This window comes from Rhincodon typus, chromosome 36 (assembly GCF_021869965.1).
Source record: "Rhincodon typus isolate 14 chromosome 36, sRhiTyp1.1, whole genome shotgun sequence".
NCBI lineage: Eukaryota > Metazoa > Chordata > Chondrichthyes > Orectolobiformes > Rhincodontidae > Rhincodon > Rhincodon typus.
Window position 1 is genome coordinate 4,275,057 of NC_063367.1, and position 19,331 is coordinate 4,294,387.

General features: G+C 41.9%; 1 long non-coding RNA gene across 1 annotated transcript; it reads right to left on the reverse strand.

Annotated features, from left to right (window-relative positions):
* Window positions 1-452: 452 nt before the first annotated feature.
* LOC125487068 lies at window positions 453-19,264 on the reverse strand. Its single transcript, XR_007265634.1, has 3 exons — window positions 19,088-19,264; window positions 9,367-9,500; window positions 453-1,064 (listed from the first exon to the last, which is right to left on the reverse strand). It is a non-coding gene; the product is annotated as an uncharacterized LOC125487068 (long non-coding RNA).
* Window positions 19,265-19,331: the final 67 nt, after the last annotated feature.

Below are 19,331 nucleotides of genomic sequence, written 5' to 3' on the forward strand. Positions count from 1 at the left end.
TCTTGACAGAAGAAACAGAAGTTACAGCTGTAAGAGGAGAAACTACATGATCCAGGTGGAATAACACTCGAGATTAAAGGTTTGCTGTGAGCAACTCTGGAACATAAGAGCATTGGAGAGTTGACAAAACTTTCTCCCAGTGTCTGCGTGGGTTTCCTCCCACAGTCCAATGGTGTGCAGGCTAAGGGGATTGGCCATACTAAATTGCCCGTAGATGTGTAGATTAGGTGGGTTATAGGGGAACGAGTGTGGTTGGTGTGGACTTATTGGGCCGAAGGGTCTGTTTCCACACTGTAGGGATTCTATGAACCTAATTTACAATCGACACTTCTTACTTTTAAGCCAACACATATCGCTTGACCTCATCATCCTCAAGGTGGCAGAAAGAGTTCAATTAGCTTCAAGGAAGCAGGGAGCGAGGTGCAGGAAGAAACTACTGACAACCAACCAGCAAAGGGGCAAACAGTAGAAGATTTCATTGGGCCTCCTGGCTTCATTCAAAAAATACAAAATAACCTATTGAGTTGATCTATGTTGGTAAAAGAGAATTGTTTCACACTGTAAACAGGAAGGAAATCCAAGAATGTACAGGACTGATGGAAAGGTTTTCCTTTCCTTTCGTCATTAAAGAATCTTTAACTGACAAAAATCAAAATTTTAACAGAAGTAGCAAATTCTGACAGCAAGAATGAGCAGTACAAGCCACTTTAACTTAAGTTGTTTAGACAGCAAAACAGTCTGGTGATCAAATAAATACAGTTGACTTGATTTTGATAACAGATGATGAGCTGACACACACGCTCCAAAGCGACAGTTTAATCCTTTGTCTTCCGAAGGGGAATTCTCAGTCAGTGACAGAGATAACACCAAGTAAACAGTAATCCTCTGCTCCAGGTTTGACCCACAGATTGTGGCCCACGAAAGATGTGAAAGCACTTTCCAGGCCCTTGTCCAAAGTTCACAGACCGACCAGTAAGTTGCTGCTTGGAAAATGCTGCAGAGTTACTTGACCAAATACAGGTGGTTTCTCACGCACATCTACTGTAGGTAGATTTTCTGTGAGCCTGCCAGCAGGAAATGTGGGAAGAAAACAGCCTGTGATTAGGTGGGCAGAATACATTGGGAAGCTAAGTAGACACAATCAGTTTCATCTGTAGCAAGTGTCTGTAAGTTATTGAGGAACTCCAGCTCATCAGCTCTGAGCTTTGAACACAGTGATACATCAGGGAGGAGAGTTACCTGGACAGTGTGTTTCAGGAGGCAGTCACACCCTTTAGATTAACTAACTCAAATCCATTCAGTGGTCAGGGACAGAGAATGTGAGTACGAGCTGGGAAGTAGAGGATCCAGGAAGGAGCCTCAGCCCTTGAACTTATCTACAGGTTTGAGATTCTTGCTCAGTGTGTGGGTGAGAGTGGGGTCTGTAAGGAGGATGAACAAACTGACCACAGCACTGTGGTACAGGGAGCCATTCAAGAGGGGGGAAGAAAAGAGAAATCTAGTTTTAAATCAGGGATAATATAGTTGGGTTCACTCTTGGATCAACAGTCCCAAAATCTGTGTTGCCAGGCTGGTGTCTGGGTTCAGGGCTTGTCATCTGGGCTGCAGAGGAACTTGGAGTGAGGCTCGGGGGCAAGATCCAATTGTTATGGCCCATGTAGGTACCAACAGTGTACATGGAATGAAGAAAGAGGTTCTGCTGAAGGAATATGAGCAGCTGGGAGCTAAATTAAGAAGCATCACCAAAAAGGTAATAATCCAGAGATTATTAGTTGAGCCCACAAGCTAATTAGCACAGAGTCAACAAGATTAAAGAGGAAGGTGCATTGCTCAAAGATTGGTTTGAGAGAAATGGGTTTGAATTCATGGGACATTGGCACCAGTACTTGGGAAGGAGGGAGCTGTTCTGATGGGACAGGCTTCACTTGAATCATTGTGGGACCAGTATCCTGGTGAATCACATAACCAGGGCTACAGACAGGACTTTTACACAAAATTGGGGGTACGGGGAAAAAGTCATACAGCACGGAAACATACCCTTCGGTCCAACCAGTCCATGCTGAATATAATCTCAAAGTAAACTAGTCCCACCTGCCTACTCCTGGCCCATATCCCTCCAAACCTTTCCTATTCATGTCCTTTATTCATTCACAGGATGAGGGACATCGCTGGCGAGGCAGCATTTATTGCCCATCCCTAATTGGCCACAGGGCAGTTCAGAGTCAACCACATTGATGTGGGTCTGGAGTCACACGTAGGCGAGACCAGGTAAGGGTGGCAGTTTCCTTCCCTAAAAGGGCATTAGTGAACCAGGCAGGTTTTTCCTGACAATCCACAATGGATTCATGGTCATCGTTAGATTCTTAATTCCAGATTTTTATTGAATTCAAATTCCACCATCTGCCGTGGTGAGATTTGAACCTGGGTCCCTAGAACATTATCTGGATCTCTGGATTAACAGTCCAGTGATAATACCATTAGGCCATTGCCTTATCCAGATGTCTTTTAAACATTGTAATTATACCCACATCCATCACTTCCTCAAGAAGTTACATTCCACACGCGAACCACCCCCGGTGTAAAAATTTTGCTTTTTTAAAAATCTCTCTCCTCTCACCTTAAGATGTGTCCCCTAGTCTTGAAATCCTCCACCCTAGGGAATAGGCTGCCATTAACCCTATCTATAGCCCTCATTATTGTATAAACTTCTATAAGGTCGCCTCTCAACCTCCTACACTCCAGTGAAAAAAAGTTTCAGCTTCTCCAGCCTTCCTTTATAACTCAAACCTTCCACACCCAGCAACATCATTGTCATATTGTACCAAGGAGCCATAAGTATGTAGGGAAATTCAATGAAATAACGAACTTAAAGGCTTTGTGTCTTAGTGCATGAAGCATGTGGAATGTTAGATGAACTGATGATGCAAATTGAGGTAAATGAAAATGATCTCACAGCCATGACAGAAACATGGTTACAAAGACATTAAAACAGGGAACTTAAAATTCAAGAATATTTGACCTTTCAAAAAGAGACAGGAGATGGAAAAGATGGTGGGATAGCACCATGGGTGACTTTAATCTTCATGTTGATTGGGTTAATCAAATTGGAAAGGGTAGCTGTGAAAAGAAATTCATAGAATGCATTAGGGATGCATTAGTTTCCAAGAGCAATGTATCATGGAACAAACCTGGTAGCAGACTATTTTGGATCTGGTCAGGGATAGTGAGGTAGGTTTAATAAATAACCTTAGAGTAACAAATCCCCTTGGAAGTAGTGATTATAACAACATGATAGATTTCAATATTCAGTTCATGAGTGAAAAACTTGGGTCGGAAACAAATGTGTTTAACTTAAATACAGGGCGTTACTATGAAATGAGAATCGAATTAGCTAAAGTGAACTGGGCAGATAGATTAGCAGGAATGACAGTGAACAAGCAGTGGTAGACATTCAAGGAGGTAATTCATGACTCAGCAAAAATACATCTCAATAAGGAGGAGGGATTCTAAGAGAGGGATAAACCAACCATAGCTAACCAAGGAGGATTAGGAGAGTATTAAGTCAAAAGATAAAGTAAGTAAGAAAGGAAAAGTCAGTGATAGTCCTGAAGACTGGGATAAATTCAGAATCCAGCAAAGGACTGAAAAGGCAATAAAGACAGTGAAAATAAACAAGGAAAATCAAGCAAGGAATACAAAAACTGACAATAAGAGCTTCTTTAAACATATCAAAACAAAAAGACAGAAGTCAAAGTGAATATAAGCCCCTTAGAAAGTGAATCTGGGGAGACAGCTTTGAGGAACAGAAGAATGACAGAGGGGTTAATCAGATATTTTGCATCAGTCTTTATGGTGGAAGATACTTTGAATGTTCCATTAATATTAAAGAATACAGGGGAGGGATTAAGTGCCATCACCATCACTGGAGAAGTAGTATTAGACAAATCAATGGGCTAAGGCAATAAGTCCCCTGGCCCTGATGAGTTGCAATCTAGGACCCTAAAAAAGGGGGCTACCGAGATAGTGGATGCATTGGTTGTAATTTTCCAGAAATCACTGGATTCTGGAGGAGTGCCAGAAGATTGGAAAACTGCCAACGTGACACCCCTGTTCAAAAAGGGGGGTAACTGTTGGCCAATTAGCCTAACATCTATTGTTGGAAAAGTATTGGAAGCAATTATTAAGGAAGTAATAGCAAAACATCTGGAAAATAATAAACAAATCAAACAAAGTTAGCACAGCTTCATGAAAGGGAAATTATGTCTGACTAATTATTAAAGTTTCGAGGTAGTCTCAACCGACGCGGATAGAGGGGAACCAGCAGATGTGTTGTATTTAGACTTCCAGAAAACATTCGACAAGGCACCGTACAAAGGGTTAAATGATAGTTTAAGAGCCTGTGGTGTTGGAGGTAGTATATTGGCATGGATAGAGAATTGGCTAACATTGCAGGAAAGAGCAACTGGGATTAGGGTTTTTTTTCAGGTTGGTGACCAGTAACCAGTGGGATCAGTGCTGGGACTGCAACTGTTTACAACATATATTAATGATTTAAAGGAAGGAAGTGAATGTACTATAGCCACATGTACAGACAACACAAAAATAGGTGGAAAGGCAGGATGCAAGAGGGATACAAGCAGATTAGCAGAGAGATATTGATAGATTAAGTAAGTAGTAAAAGAGTTGGCAAATGGAGTAAAATGTGGGAAAATGTGAAGTTGTTCATCTTGGAAGAGGGAACAGAAAACTGGCACACAGGTACAGCAGGTCATCTGGAAGGCTAATGGAATGTTGGCCCTTATTTCAAGGGGGTGGAGTGTGGCAGTAGGGAAGTCTTACTGCAATTGTACAAGGTGCTGGTGCGATCCCACATCTGGAGTACAGAGAGCAGTTTTGGTCCCTTTACTTAAGAAAAGATATCATTTCATTTGAGGCATTTCAGAGAAGCTTCATTAGATGATCCCTAGTATGGAGAGATTGTCTTATGAGCAAATTCTAAACAGGTTGGGACTCTACTCATTGGAGTGGAGAAGAATGAGAGGTGATCTCAGGTGAAACATAGGATTCTTAAGGGGCTTGACAGGGTAAATACTGAGAGGATGTTTCCCTCATGGGAGAGTCTAGGATCAGAGGGCATAGTCACCAAGTTAAGACAAAGATGAGGACTAATTTCTTCCCAGTTGAGTGTCTTTGGAACTCCTTGCCACAGAGCTATGGAGGAAGAGTCCTTGTGTACATTTAATTCCGAGGCAGATAGATTCTTGATCAGTTGGGGAATCAAGGATTACAGGGACAACGCAGGGAGTTGGATGTGACCAATGTCAGATCGGCCATGAACCTATTCAATGGCGGAGTAGGCTCAAGGGGCCAAATGGCCTGCTCCTATTTCTTATAGTTTTATGGTCAGTGATAGTTTCTCCTACTGGCTGACTCCCCATGCTGCAACAAGATTAGCTAAATCTCCTCCGCATTGATGGACCAGTCAACCAATTAGAGCAATTCATTCAGCCCCTCGGGCCTATTCGGTCTCTCTGATCGCCCCACCTTGGCTGCATTTCCCTTGATATTTCACTCTGATCAGAAAGTCCATTGTTCTCGGGCTCAGTAGGCCTCGGACTTTCTGGGAGACAGAGTCACAAATGCCAGTGGGTTAGTTAGCAGCAATTCTCACTTCTCAAGTTTGGAAGTTGCAGTTTCAGGTTTCACTGCAGAAACCTCATCGCTAATATTCCTCACCGACTGTTGGAGGAGGCATTATCAGAGCCTTGCCTGCACACTGAGGTCAGATACAAGATCCCCTGGCTGAATTTTAGAGGAGAGTTTGGGAGTTTCCTCTAATGCTGTGGAGACTATTTATTCCTCAACAAACATCACACAATCGAACACCTGGTCATGATCACACTGCGTTGCTGCCTGCAGATTGGTTGCCACATCCCCTACATTACCAGCCAGCCAGAAGGACAAGGGCAGCAGATACATGGGAAAACCACCATCTGCAAGTTCCCCTCCAAGCCACTCACCATCCTGGCTTGGAAATATATTCCCACTCCTTGACTGTCAGTGGGATAAAATCCTGGAATTCCCACCTCCCAACAGCATTGTGGGTCAACCCACAGCACGTAGACTGCAACAGTTCAAAAAGGTAGCTCACCCCCAGCTTCTCAGTGGCAATTTCACTCATTTCTGGGCAAACCTCAGTGATGAGAATGGATTGAAGAAGTTGAGGACTATTCTCCTTGGAGACAAGAAGGCCAAGAGGAGATTTCATAGAGGTTTTCAAGATCATAAGCAGGCTGGACAGAGTAGATAGAGACAAGCTGTTTTCATTCATAAAAGGAATAACAATAAGAGGGAGTTGCTTTAAAATGATGTACAAAACAAGTATAGGTGATGCGAGGAAAACAAATTCACAGAGTAAGTAGTTAAAGTCATACAGTAATACAGTATGGAAACAGGCCCTTTGGCCCAAACTGGTCCATGCTGACTATGGTACCCACTCAGCTAGTTCCAGTTGCCTGCATTTGGTCCATATCCCTCTAAACCCTTCTCATCCATGTTACTGTTGTACCTCCCTCAACCAGTTTTTCCGGTAACCCATTCCATATACACACCACTTTCTGCATGAAGAAGTTGCCCCTCAGGTCCTTCTTAAATCTTCTCCCTCTCACCTTAAACCTATGCCCTCTCGTTTTCAATTCCCCATCCCTGGGAAAAAAACTATATGCATTCATCCTATCTATGCCCCTCATGATTTTATTCACCTCAATAAAGGTCATCCCTCATTCTCCTACATTCCAAGGAATAAAGTCCTATCCTGGCCAACCTCTCCCTATAGCTCAGGCCTACTAATCTTGGCAACATCCTCAATCTTCTTTGCACACTTTCCAGTTTAATTATGTCTTTCCTATAACAGGGTGACCAAAACTGTAAACAATACTCCCAAGTGCAGCTTCACCAATGACTTATACAACTGTAACGTAATGACCCAACTCCTGTAGTCAATGCCTCAACCAATGAAGGCCAGCATGGTAAATGCCTCTTCACCACCCTGCCCACCTGTGATGCCACTTTCAACGAACTATGTACTTGTACTCCTAGGTCCCTCTATTCCACAACACTACTCAGGACCTTATCATTTACTCTAAGTACTACCTTGGTTTGACTTTCCAAAGTCCAAAATCACAATGCTCCAAGTAGAAATCTGGTGGAGAAGGATTCAGTTGAAGCACTCAATCGATAATCATTTTGATAGGTATAGGAGAAAGCTGGAGATTGACAATAGGTAAAGATGCTTGTTTGGAGAGCCACTACAGACATGATAAGCTGAATGGTGTATAATATTTCTGTGATTCTGTGAATTAGCAGTGGCCAAAGAAATGCTGGCCCAGCCAACAATACGCACATCCTGTGAATAAATACACTTTAAAAATTAAAGCAAACTTCTCTTTTCTTTGTTGGGCCTGACCTTAAACTGTACTGGTAACTAGAAATCATCTGACTCTCCAGCTCATTCCACTAACACTGAAAAGATTTTAAAAAGGAATCAAACCTGTGTCACAGGCTACATTGGATTGAATTGGGTATTTCATACGCCTCCTGAGGATGGAATGTAAGGATTAGGGGGCAGCTCAGAGTCTAGCAGGACAGATACTGGATAGTCTGCTTTAGCCTATGAGTGTTATTGGGATGGAATTGGTGCCAAGGGAGTACAGCAATATTCCCTGGAAGCTGCAGAGTCGTTGGGAAGGTCATGCATGTCAATCATCTTCTGCTTTCAGAAGCCACTGCTATACACATACACACACAGAGACTCAGAGGAAGAGAAATTGGTACACTTGTGTTTGGTATGCTTGCGTTTATTGGTCAGTCATTGAGTACAGGAGTTGGGAGGTCATGTTGCAGCTGTACAGGACATTGGTTAGGCTACTTTTGAAATACAGCATTCAATTCTGGTCTCGTTGCTATAGAAAAGTGGTTGTGAAACTTGAAAGGGTGCAGAAAAAGATTTACAAGGATGTTGCCAGGATTGGAGAGTTTGAGCTATAGGGAGAGGCTGAATAGGCTGGGGCTATTTTCCCTGGTTGACCTTGTAAAGGTTTATAAAATCATGGGTATGCTGGATAGCCAAGGTCTTTTTCCCAGGGGAGGAGAGTCCAAAACTGGACGGCAAAGGTTTCAGGTGAGAGGGGAAAGATTTAAAAGGGACCCAAGGGACAACTTTTTCATGGAGAGGGTGGTGGCTACATGGAATAAACTGCCAGAAGAAGTGGAGGAAGCTGGTACCATTGTAACATTTAAAAAGGCATCTGAATAGGAAGGGCTTAGAGGGATATGAGCCAAATGCTGGCAAATAGGACTGGATCAATTTAGGATTTCTGTTTGACTGTATGACTCTAAATCGGAGGGAAAACGGAGTAGTATTCCTTCATGTGGGCACTATCAGCATTTGTTGTTCAACCCTAAATATCCTTGAAGTGAATAACTTGCTCAGCCATTTCAAAGTCAACCACATTGCTGTGGGTCTGGAGTCACATGTAAACCAGACCAGATAAGGACAACAGATTTCCTTCCCTAAAGGGCATAAGAGGCAGGAGCAGAAGTAGGCCATTCAGCCCATCGGGACTGCTCTGCCATTCAACAAGATCATAGCTGATCCAATAATTTTCAACTCCACTTTGCTGCCTTTTCCCCATAACCCTTGATTCCCTTACTGATTAAAAATCTGTCTATTGCAGCCTTGAATATACTCAAAGACCCAGCCTCGACAGCCCTTTGCAGTAAAGAATTTCTCCAAGAGTTGAACTCACTCCTCATTTCTGTTTTAAATGTGTGACCCCTTACTTCAATGATTATGCCTTCTGGTCCTAGAACCTTCCCATAAGAGAATACAACCTTACCATATCTACCTTGTCAAGACCCTAAAGAATCTTGTCTGTTTCAATAAGTTCTTTTTTTTCTATATTCCAATGAGTACAGGCCTAATCTACTCAACTTTTCTTCATAAAGCAACCCCTCTCTACATGGTGAGCCTTCTCTGGATTGCCTCCAAAGCCAGTGTTTCTTTCCTTAGATAAGAAGAACAAAACTACTCACGGAATTCCAGCTGTGGTCTCACTCGTACCTTGTATAGTTTTGTACGATGGTCCACTAGTTACAGGTTCCCATTCTGAATGCCCCCTGTCTTGAGTTACTTAGATTAATCCTGTAATATACAGTACTACCTCCAACACCATGGGCTTTTAGAACAGTAGTAAACCAGCTGGGTTTTTACAACAATCAATGACACTTCCATCATCATTGTCACTGAATCTTTCAAATTCTAGATTTTAAATTAAGTTAAAGCAGCATTCATGGTGGGATTTGAACCTGTGTCTGTGCCCCACTCTCCTCAAGCTTCAGCCTCGGCATCTGGATCACCGGTGACATTACCCCTTCAGTTTAGTTTGCAGCGGAAGTTATACCCGATGGCTCCCTTGTTTCTGCTAGTTAACTAAAGAGAGCTGTGAAGAAAAGAAAGAAAAAATTATACAGTGCCTTGGTTCACAGAAACATTTTAAAAAAAACCTGGGCCACTTAATATTAAGGTGATGACTAAAAACTTTTTCAAAAGAAATAGCTTTTAAGGATATCTTAAAAGGAGGAACGTGAAGTCAAGGGCCAGAGAGGTGGAGGGAGGGAATTCTAGATCTTAGGGTCTAAGCAAACGAAACCAATGGCGGCTATCAAGGATATTCAGGAAGCCAAAGTTCGGAGAGCACAGAGCTCAAGATTGTGGGATGAGTGGAGACGGAGTGGCTCAGCGGTTAGCACTGCTGCCTCATTGTGCCAGGGACACGGGTTTGATTCCAGCCTCGGGCGACTATCTGTGTGGAGTTTGCACATTCTCCCAGTGTCCGCATGGGTTTCCTCCGGGTGCTCCTGTTTCCTCCCACAGTCCAAAGATGTGCTGGTTAGGTGGATTGGCCATGGGAAATTACCCATAGTGTCCAGGGAGGTGCAGGCTGGGTGAATTAGCCATTGGAAATGCAGGGTTACTTCACTTTCAACGACAGCATATATAAGCAAATCAAATGGAACACCAATGGGATCCCAATATCAGGACTGATTGCAGAAGCAGTAATGCAAAGGTTAGAACCGACAGTGCTCCCCACTATACAACCCAAACACTAGACCCAATATGTAAATGACACCTTCGTGATTATTAAACACACAAAACCAGAAGAAACTCACCGACACATAAATAACATCCTTACCGGGATAAAATTCACAAAAAGAAGAAAAGAACAATAACTGACTAACCTTCCTGGACATAATGGTGGATCGCAAAAATAACAGGGAACTCCAGACTAGCGTATATAGAAAGACCACACATATGGACCAGATACTCAATTACACTAGCAACCACCCCAATGCCCACAAACGGAGCTGCATCAGAACGCTATTTAAACGAGCCACAACACATTGCAGCAACTTGGAATTGCACAAAACAAACAGGAGCACCCATACAAAGCCTTCAAAAGGAATGCATACTCAAAAAGCACAATCTGCTTTTACCTCAGAGACAGACCACAACATGACCAGACTCACCTGTCACCCTACCGTACATTAAAGGACATTTCAGAGATGACCACAAGACTACTCAGACCCCTAGGTATCAGGTAGCCCACAAACCAACATCCACCCTATGACAGCTACTGATGAATGTAAATGACTCCATACCCACAACCTATAAAACTAAATTAATATACAAAATACCATGCAAATACCATACTGTGAGAAACACTACATTGGCCAAACCGGGAGAAAACTGACAATACGGATACATGAACACCAACTAGTCACCAAGAGACACGGCCAATTCTCACTTGTCTCACTACACACGGACAAGGGACACAAATTTGACTGGGACAACACATCCATAATCGCACAAGCCAAACAGAAACACGCTAGGGATGTCCTGGAGGTCTGGTATTCCAATCGGAACTCCAACAACAAACACATTGAATTAGACCGTGTGTACAAACCTCTGAAAAAACAGAACTGGAAGAAATACCATCCACCCCAGCAAACCGAGGCATATAAATAACAAGCAGGACAGAACACCAAGACTTCACCGGAGGTGCACTGATGATGTTACCCAGCGAGGTGACAAAATGTTTGCAACCAAAGCCACCGGTTCAGCCAACCTGTCTACATCCTCACAATACCAAATGACTTGAGGAGCCCATTGGAGGTGAAGGAGAGAGGTGGCAGCAGGGAGGCTGTTGGGTTTTTGAAGGAGCGATGAAGTCGGAGATAATATCTAAAAAGCAGGAGATTCCAGGAGTATTGAAGTTTTGGAGCAGTGATTTGGGAGGGTAGAGTTCTTGAGAGGGGACCATTGTAAGGAGGGATCAACAACAGAAGAGAGGGGGTCTTCAGGTGGTGGGGGGAGGAGTTGGGGGGGATGGGGGTAAACAAGTTTAAAATAAAGCAAAAAAAGTCAGAATGGCTTCAGTTCGAGTGTAACAGCCAAAATGTATTTGCCTGTACACTGGAGTGTAATTGCCCGAATACTTAGATTCAAAATTTGCAAACAAAAACTCAAAAATACAGGCAAATGAATTCAAGGGAAAGTTCAAATTACACAGGCCTTGGCTAGAAAAGATTCATTACCAATAAAATCTTGAAAGTAAATGGACAATAGGAAACAGATAGAAGATAATAAAAAGGAACTGAGTTACAATCAGAGGCAGCATTCTGACACTCCCCCATGGTGCCGGGGAAAGGACGTCATGGAGAAGGCACGGAATATTCTACAGGGGGAAGGGAGTGAACCAAAAGTTGTGGGACATATTAGCCCCAATGACAGAGAGGAAGCAGGCATCGAGGTCCCACAATCAGCTTTTCAGGAGCAAGGGAGTAAGTTTAAAATAAAAAAGGACTTCAAAAGACAGCACAGAGTAATCCGTGGATCGTTCCCAGTGCCACACGTTAGCCAGACTAGTAACAGGAGGATTCAGAGGCTCAATGCATGGCTTCAGCATGGAACAGGAGAGAGGGCTTCAGATTCTTGGGGCTTTGGGAGCAGTTCTGGGCAAAACAAATAAATTCTAAAAGGGACAGGTTGCACCTCTACAGGACTGGGACCTAGAGATAGTAGGAACTGCAGATGCTGGAGAATCCGAGACAACAAGGTGCAGAGCTGGATGAACACAGCAGGCCAAGCAGCATCATAGGAGCAGAGAGGCTGACGTTTCGGGCCTAGACCCTTCATCAGAAAAGGGGTCCTTACAAAGTATTTCATGGGAGGGATGAACAGAGTTGAACTAATTGGGAGGGAGATTGGCACCCACATCTAGAAATTAAAAAATGAATAAGTTGCATAAAATTAAAATACTGGGCAGTGCCCTCGAAAATCTTTGACTCCTTTGTTGATCAAAAATCTACCTACTCAGTCTTGAATAAATTTAAAGACACAACCTCCACTACCTTCCAGGGAAGAGAGTTCCATGATCTAATGACCCTCTGAGAGAAGACACTTCTTTTTGTCATTGCTTTCAAAGAGACACCTCTTCTAAAGCTATGATCACTGCATTTCGGTACACATGACAATAATAAATCAAATCAAAAACATGACCGCATTTTAGTCTCCCCCACAAGAGGAAACATCCTTCCACTATCTACCCTATCAGGTGTCCTCAAGATCTTGTGTTTCTTTATATCAAAACTCAAATGGATGTATAAACTTAACCTGTTCATAAGATTAGACCTTCATCTCCATGATGAGTCAAGCGAACCTTTTCTGCCCTACGTTTAAAGCAAATACAGTCAGTTCTGCTACAACGCGGGTTCCGTTAACGCAAGTTGACTGTAACACGATTGATGAATAGGGGAACGCTATTTCTAAAATGCGAACTTGTGTTGGCTATAACGCAATTCCATTGTGGCGCAGAGGAGTCAATGTCGACATTACATGATTGTTTCACCGGCTTTATCCTGAATACGTACAATGTTAGCGCCAAAGGAATCTCTGCACCAGCATTACACAATCATTTTGTGGGCTTTGTTGTTGTGAAGTGCTTTCTGTGAAAGTTACAGTACAACCTCCTCCCCTATCAAGTCATCTTGACATGTTTTCAAAGTAAGGTGTTAAATTTAATTATTAGATACGAATTAAACATGTATTCAAATTGTGCTATCCTTTGTGTTTGACTTTTGAGTGAGTTTTGAGCGATTGAGTGATTTTTTTTTGGTGGTCTGCCCCAACCCCACTTTTCCCATAGGCCCCATTACTTCTATAGCGCAATTTTTTATAATGCAATGTTTCACAGGAATGTGTTATAGCAGAATCATCTACAGGAAGTAAGATCAGGAGTAGGCCATTCAACCCATCAAGCCTGCTCTTCTGTCAATCTCTATCTTAAACATACTCAAAGACTGAACTTCAATAGCCCTCCATGGCACAGAATGGCAAAGATTCATCATCCTCTGATTTAAAAAAAAAAATTGTCCTCATCCTGGTCCTAAATGGTATGCCCCTTATTTTTAAATTATGCCCTTTGGTTTTAGACTTCTCAACGAGGGGAAACATCTAACCTACATCTACCCTGTCTATCTCTTGAAGTATTCTGTAGGTTTCAAGGAGATCACTTCTCATTCTTTGAAGCTTTGGAGAATACATGCCCAGTTTACCCATCTCTCTTCATAGGACAGTCCCACCAACCCAGGAACAAGTCTGAGAAATCTAAAATAAAAACAAAATACTGTGAATGCTGAAACTCAAACACAAACAAAAAAAAAGTGTTGGAGAAACCCAACAGGTCTGGCAGCAACTGTAGGGAGAAAAGTAGACAATGTTTCAAATCCAGCGACCTTTCATCAAACTCAAAACATTACCATTCATTGCACTCCCTCTATGACATTAATATCTTTCCTCAGATAAGGGGACCAAAATTCCACACAATACCCCAGGTGTAGCCTAACCAAGTACCTATATAATTGAAGCAAGAATTCACTACTGTTATATTCAACTCCTTTTGTGGTAAAGGCTAATATACCATTCGCCCTCCTAACAGCGTGCCATACCTACATATTAGCCTTTGGTGATTTCTCAAGAAGGACACCTAGGTCCCTTTGTACATCTACATTTTCCAAACTTTTGCCTTTTAAAAAATACTCTGCACTTCTGTTTCTCCTACCAAAGTGGATAACTTCACATTTTTTCTTAGTATATTCCATCTGCCATGTTCTTGCCCACTCACTAAGCCTGTCCCAATCTTCCTGCACAGCTTTTCATCTTCTTCACAACACACCTTCCTGCTTAGCTTTGTATCATTCACAAATTTGGAAATATTACATTTGGTGCCCAGTTGTAAATCATGGATATACATTGTGAACAACTGGGAAATACAATGCTGTGGTTGGATATTAAATAATCCTGGATTTTAGGGTATACAAGGAAGGTGATGGCCCAGTGGTATTATCGCAAGACTTTTATTCCAGAGACCCAGATAACGTTCTGGGTACCTGGGTTGGATTCCCCCTATGGTAGACGGTGGAATTTGAATTCAATAAAACCTGGAATGACCATAAAACTATTGTGAATTGTTGGGCAAAGCCCATCCAGTTACCCTTTAGGGAAGGCAATGCCATCCTTACTTGATCTGGCCAATATGTGACTCCAGATTCACTGCAATGCAGTAAACTCTTAACTGCTCTTTGGGAAATTAGGATTGGGCAATAAGTGCTGACTTAGCCAGTACAAATGAATAAAAGATATTCAGGAATGATAGAAAATACAGGAAAAGACAACTGGAGGTGGCATTGATTAAGGAGAACGTCACAATGCCGGGGGCACAGGAGTCAAGGACAGAACCTAGTAGAGATAAGGAATAAATAAAAAAAAAGTATATTTACAATGATTTGTATATTCTATAGGTCACCAACCAGTAGGAAAGATGCAGATATACACATTTGCAAGATAATTACAGAGAGGGGAAAGGATTATACAGTGATTTATTCTACAGGAGAAGCAATTTCTTGGTCAGAGTCAGTTTTCCAACCAATCAGTACCCTTTTTTTTTCCCCCCTTGTGCAGAAATTATTGTGATCATTTTAAATATGGCATTCTTGCATTAGTCCTGATGAGAACAAGATGAGAAGCTGCAAAAACATGTCTCTCTTTTCAGCAAGATTCAAGTTCTATAAGGTACTACCAAATAACTGCTTTTGTACAGTAATTATAATAATCAACATGACGTACCCAAATTTAGACTGGGATAGTAGCAGCTAAAGAGCAGAAAGGGGCAAGGAAAATTTGAAGTTCTAAAAATCTTGAATGTTTCAACTTGGTCACCTTTCGTTCCTCTAAAGTCCAGTGAATACAGGCCCAACCCAATCAACTTCTCCTCATAAGACAAACCCTCCATAATAATTCTAACATTTTCCCTGTGACAGATTTTAACTTAGATTTGCTATTTTTAAAGCAAATGGGTCATTCTTTGAATCTAAGGAGTTTTGGAGAATTAAAATCAATCCATTAACTTTCTCACTAGCCACTTCTTTTAAAACCCCAGGATGAAGTTGATCAGCACCCAGTCACTGCTGAGCCACAGCTCCAACCATTTACTCAGTAACACTCCTCTATGATTTTCCTCCCTTCCTTCTATTGTGATTTATCACTGCTTCCGAGATGTTACTTATATCCTCAATAATGAAGACTGATGCAAAATACCTGTTTAATTCATCAACCATCTCCTCATTCTGTATTAACTATCCAGACTCACTTTGTTAGCTCTTTTCCTTAAATATTTGTAGAAACTCTGACTGTCTGTTTTATATTTCCAGCTAGCTTTCTCTTGTACTCGAGTTTTTCTCTTTTTTTCTAAAAGTCATCCTTTGATTTTTATATGTTCCATCAAATCTTCTGACAAGCCACTTGTCCTTGCGCAATTATATCCTTTATCTTTAAATTTGATCCAATTTTTAACCTTCCTAGTTAATCACGCATGGCGGGACAGTTAGAACTTACCTTACTCATCGAAATATATAACCTCACTTGCGGGGAAGCATTTAGATAGGACAATGTGGGACAAAATTCATTATCATTTGGGCAAATGAGTTAATTAAAGCCAATGCAAGTTTTTCAAGGGCAGCTTCAGTTTAACTAACATGCTGGAATTTTCTGATGAAGTAACAATGAAAGCTAATGTGATGTACAAAAGCCTTTTAACGAAGTGCCACACAGACTTGTGAGCAAAGTTAGAGATCATGGAGTGAAAGACACATATAACATAAGTATGAAATTGGCTGAGTGACAGGAGATAGAGAGTAGTGATTAATGGATATTTGATAGTAGTAATCCCCAGGAGTTGACATCAGAACTATTGCTTTTCACTATTTATATAAATGACCAAGGCCTTGGCATTTAGGGCATTATTTTGAAATTTGCAATTAATACAAAACTTGGAAGCATTGTCAACTATGAAAAAAAAATTGCGCAGAACTTCAAAAGCACATGGACAAGTTGGTGGATTGGCAAGTGCCAGATGGAATTGAGTACAGAGAAATATGGTAAAGTGATTAATTTTGGAAGGAAAACATGGAAAGTCAATTTTTTTAAAAAAGGGTATAATTCTAAAGGGGGCACAGAGGTGGAATAAGTACACAGAAATCATTGAATATAGTACAGCCGCAGCTGGGGTCATTTCCATTTCTGGGTGCCATGTCTTAGGAGGATTGTGAAGACAGTGCAGAGAGCGTGAAAAGATGTTTCAGAATTGGTCCTGGGATAAGGAACCTCGGTTACAGTTGAAGAAGTTGGGAGAATTGAAGAGATTTGATCAAGGTGTTCAAAATCATGTGGAGTCTGGACACAGCAGAGAGGCACAAACTGTTCCCATTACCAGATAAAGACAGAATGAACAAGGTCACAGGAAGAAATGAATTACTCATTCAGAGAACTGGTGCAAGAGATCTTGGGTTGAATGGCCTCCTTCTCATTTGTAACAATTGTATGATACAATGTTAAAAATTATGTAAGATAACACGGTGTAGAGCTGGATGAACACAGCAGGCCAGGCAGCATCAGAGGAGCAGGAAAGCTGATGTTTTGGGTCAAGACCCTTCTTCAGAAAATTATGTAGGTAGGTTGATACACTGACATACTTGATCAAAGCTCAGAGGCTAGTTTAAGAAATTAGGTTAGGACTGCAGTGCAGTACAGAGGGTGTGTTGCTGTCTTTGGAATGAGATATTAAACCAAGGCCTTATCTGCCTGGGGGCACGGGTGGGGGGAATGTAAAAGATTTCATTGCACTACTTTGAAGACAACAGTTCTCCTGGTGTCTTCAACAATATTTGTTGCTCAATTAATACTACTAAAACAGATAGAAACAAAATACTGCAGATGCTGGAAGACAAAATGAAAGTATAAAGTTGGTTCCACTATTATTTGTCATTTACATACATGATTTGGAGTAGAATTTATAAGGTATAGTTTGTAATATTTGGGAATACAGTGAGACTTTGATGAACTGGGCCACTGGGCTGAGGAATGGCAGATGGAGCTTAATTTATATAAATGCAAGGTGTTGCATTTTGGCAGGTCAAACCAGGTCAGGACTTGAACAGTTAATGGTAGGGCCCTGGGGAGTGTTATGAAACAAAGAGATCTAGGGGTACAGGTTCATAGCTCGTTGAAAGTGGAGTCACAGGTGGACAGGGTGATGAAGGCAGCTTTCAGCATGCTTGCTTTCATCAGTCAGAGCATTGAGTGTAGGAGTTGGGACGTCTTGTTGCAGTGGTACAAAACATTGTTGAGGCCACATTTGGACTACTGCATGCAGTTCTGGTCACCCTACTATAGGAAGGATATTATTAAACTAGAAAGAGTGCAGAAAAGATTTACGAGAATGGTACCTGGAATGGAAAGTTGGAGTTATAAAGAGAGGCTAGACAGCCTGGGACTTTTTCCACTGGAGCATAGCAAACTAAGGGGTGACCTTATAGAGGTTTATAAGATCATGAGAGGCATAGATAAGGTGGATAGCCAAAACTTTCCCCCAAGGTAGGGGAGTCTAAAACTAGACAGCATAGGTTTAAGGTGAGAGAGATACAGAAGGATCTGGGGGCAATTATTTTTCCACAAAGAGGGTAATGAGTGCCTGGAACGGGCTGCCAGAGGTAATGGTGGAGGAGAGTACAATTTTGTTATTTAGGAACCATTCAGACAGGTACATGGATGGGTTAGATATGGAGGGATATGGACCAAATGCAGGCAAATGGGACCAGTTTAAATTGTGAAAACTGGGCAGGTGGGCAAGCTGGGCTGAAGGGCTTGTTTCCATGCTGTAAACCTCTGACTCTAAAATAGAAATGCTGAAGCAACTCATCACGTCTGGCAGGATCTGTGGAGAAAGAGTAATGTTTGGAGTCCGATAAAACTCTGAAGAAGTCATGGAAAAGCTCAGCAGGTCTGGCAGCATCTGTGAAAAGAAAAAAAATCAGAGTTAACGTCTCGGGTCCGGTGACCCTTCATCAGCTGCTTCTGTTTTTGTTCCTGATTTACAGCACCCGGAGTTCTTTCGGTTTTTATTTTCCGGAAGAAGTCATTACCCGACTTGAAACGTTAACTCCGTTTCTCTCTCCAAAGACGCCACCAGACCTGTTGAGCTTCTTCAGCATTTTCTCTTTTTTTTAATTTCTGAAATACATGATCATTATCACATTGGTTTGTGGGAGCTTGCTGTGCGAAATTTGGCTCGTCCATTTCAACAGGGATTCCACTCAAAATATGTACTTCATTAAGTGTCATTGAGACATCTGCCGCTGGTGAAAGGTGTTGTCTACATAAATGTTTTCGCAGTTGAGCTTTGTGGATGGGATAGGTAGGACTGTGTTGCTGATAGATCACAAAACAAGCATAAATCGACAAACTGCCACATTAACTACAAGCCCAAAGGCTTGCGGTTTGCATTGATCTGGGTTTACTCCGCACGACCCACTGAGTTTTCGGATGAGTTGGTGCTGTAAAGCTGCCACACAATAGGAGATCGGTACACGTTGTGAATCTACTACGAAGAGAAGGACAGAGCGGTTTACTTACGTTCTGTTGCAAAAGAAAGCTCCCCACGTGATTGACACGGGACGCCACCAATCAGGAGGAACCAAAAATAAACTTCCACAATTGAAGTAGCGCCCAATAGAGCCAAAATAGGCCTTAACTTACAACACGAATGAAAGATGTATCAACATCAGAGAATACTCCCCAAGTATTCCAAACAGCAACTTGGAACAAAAAAAACATTCGATGGAGAATTGTTTAAATTGTAATTGGGGGGGGGGGGGGG